The sequence below is a fragment of the Myotis davidii genome, unplaced genomic scaffold (assembly GCF_000327345.1).
Source record: "Myotis davidii unplaced genomic scaffold, ASM32734v1 scaffold268, whole genome shotgun sequence".
NCBI lineage: Eukaryota > Metazoa > Chordata > Mammalia > Chiroptera > Vespertilionidae > Myotis > Myotis davidii.
The window spans coordinates 3,744,595-3,747,444 of NW_006383015.1; positions in this window are offsets into that span (position 1 = coordinate 3,744,595).

Below are 2,850 nucleotides of genomic sequence, written 5' to 3' on the forward strand. Positions count from 1 at the left end.
GTACATACACAAATCAGATTTGATATACAGTTTTAATCACTCTTACTATTTATACTTGTAAGTTGTATATCTACCAATTTATATCACACTCTTCACAAGAACCATAAGCCAGAGCTAAGTATATTGTATTTATAACATGATTTAGGATCTAAGATTTGAACAAGTTCCTTTTTTAAAATATTTTTTATTGATTTTTAGAGGAAGAGAGGAAGGGAGAGGGAGAAACATCGATATGAGAGCGAAACTACCTCCTGCATGTCCCCTACCGGGATTGAGCTGCAACCCAGGTATGTACCCTGACCAGGAATTGAACCAGCAAACTTTTGATGTACTGGACAATCACCAACTGGGCCACATTGTCCAGTGACCACATTATTGATGGGATAAGAATGTATCTTCGATATCTATGCATTTTGTCCCTTGAAAACAGTTTAACGCATGGGAACTAGGTATGTGATTAGCTCTATATTCATCCATTCAGCAGATGTTTTTTGAGTAACAACTCAGGCCAAACATTTTGCTAGTTCTAAGAAAACAGTTGCTAGCAGAATATACATCATCCCTGCCCTTAAAATGATGACATTATAGTGAATAAAATATTTACAAATTGTATAGTGAAGGAGATGTGCAAGGCGCTAGTATATGAGTTGGAGCTGGGAAGGCATGGTTTCAGCGGAATGGGGCTGACAGGATCAGGAAGAACCCACTGTGTGAAGTCAGGTGGGGGTCAGGTATGTTTTCTCCCCACCTCCTCACCCCCATCCCCAAAGTGAAAATTGAACTATCCAACTGGATACAATGGGCGAATAGGATGGTACTGTACTTCCCTGGTAGTGCATTTTTATGCACAGGCTAACGATACGTGTACTTTAAAAATGTGTGCAGTGTAGTCGGGGTAAAAAGTGAAAATATGCTTTCTAACCAGCATTAAAAATACTGTTGAGAAAAACTGTGAACAAAGTGAATTACTGCAGTTTATAAAAGGTTCCTTCCCGCAAGTGGAACCCTGAGTCTCAGAGCCAGGACTATTCAACTGCAGAGGATGAAACAGAACCCTTAGCTGTAGTATGTAAACATAATCTTGACTTCTTTGGGATACATTGGATATGCCAGGATCTGCAAATTAGAAAGGAACATAGGATGTTAAAAACAGGAGCAAGTTTCCACAAATGGTCTAGTTCTCACAAGTGATCATTTACCATCCTAAAATCTGGAGCTAATACACCCTCCCCCCAAACCCTCCCCCCAGTTCCTGGGGAGACAGTCACCAAATGTAAAGTGTCTGAATGCTTAGCCACTAGAGGGAGAGAGTGTGCCTCTGGTGATTAGGAAGTCAAAGAAAGCAACTCCTGAAAAGGATAGTCTTTCAAGGGAGCTAAATTAAGCCCTCATCAGCCAGGGGGCAAGGACTTTATCAACTGTGGTAACTCTGAGTAACTTTAGGATAATTCCTTAAAACTTCATATTGGTTCCTCTTCTATTAAAGAATTAAAATGCTTAAACTAGCCAGACATTTCATTTTCAGTTTTAAGTCATCTTTCCTAAGGACCTCCATAACTTTGTAGATACTTAAACACTTAGGCTGAGTTTTTAGGAGGGATTTATGGCAATTTAGAGAAGTTATGTTACCATTTATATACTGGGAGTCAACATTCCACTTTTCTAAGACAATTTAAGGTTAAAATATCTGCTATCTATTGGGATGATTAAAATGATTTGTGGAATTCTGTTGTCTTTCCTAAAATATGTCATCAAGAAAATTACTTTTATTTACCTAATTGACAGGTTAAAAAAAACAACAACATATAACTCATCAGAACTGCAATTTCTCTTAAAACTGTCCTACTAAAGTCATTGGTAGCCTGAGCCCAAATGATTTGCTCTCCAATGAATATTGGTTCATCTTGTTTTCAGTATGGCACCAACTATAATTTTTCCTAATTCAGTAACCAGCCTACTGGTTACACTTGTCTAATAAACCTTTAAAAAGTAATTCATTATAAAATGTAAATTTAGTATTAGACAAGTTATATACGGTATCCATTACATAGTGTGCATCAACGTGAATGAATTCCTCCATCACAAAATCTAAAGGAAAAGACATTATCCAAAGTTTCCCAGACATACAGAGTAGTGCTTAAGATATAGTTAATAGTTAATGATTTTATTTTCAATGTGTCATTTTCTATCCTCAGCAGAAAAAAATTAATAATAAAAAGCAACTCAGCAACTATTTCTGGGATTCTTGGAAGGAGGAGCTCGGTGCCCGCGCCTCCTCTTTCAGCATTGATTTTCCTCACAACCTGTGATATGGTTTCTCAGAAACGCTGTTGGGTAGTCCTACTAATTTCGTGTGTTTTTTCAAACTTAAGCCGCCCAGACTCCACAGTTCAGTATTTTCAGGTCCTTTCATTTTCCTTTTCCCTTTCATTACAGAAGTCTCTATTCCCTCTTTTTGCAAATGTGGTCAAGAAAAAAAAAAAAAAAGCCAAATGCTACTATGTGTAGCAAGAGCACACATTTAACTCGATCTATTTCAGTTGTTCCCAAATCAATTTTAAAAAGCTGTGCGATAACGAATGGTGGCTACTGATGGGCAGCACTGGGCTCTAACAACTTTCTGGACCCTCGCGCGTCCCTGGGACTGGGGTGGATGTGGCAGCCGCCCGGGGACGAAGACGCCAGCACACGCTCTAATTTTAAAACTTGCCCCGGGAAGCACTTCCAAAATAGTAAGCGCTGAGCTGCATCTCAGACCCGACTTGCCCTTCCCATCCACTCCCGGGGACCCCCGCATCCCGGTCCGTCGGTGCCGTTCCCCGGGATCGCGCCGCGGAGTTTATTGCGAAG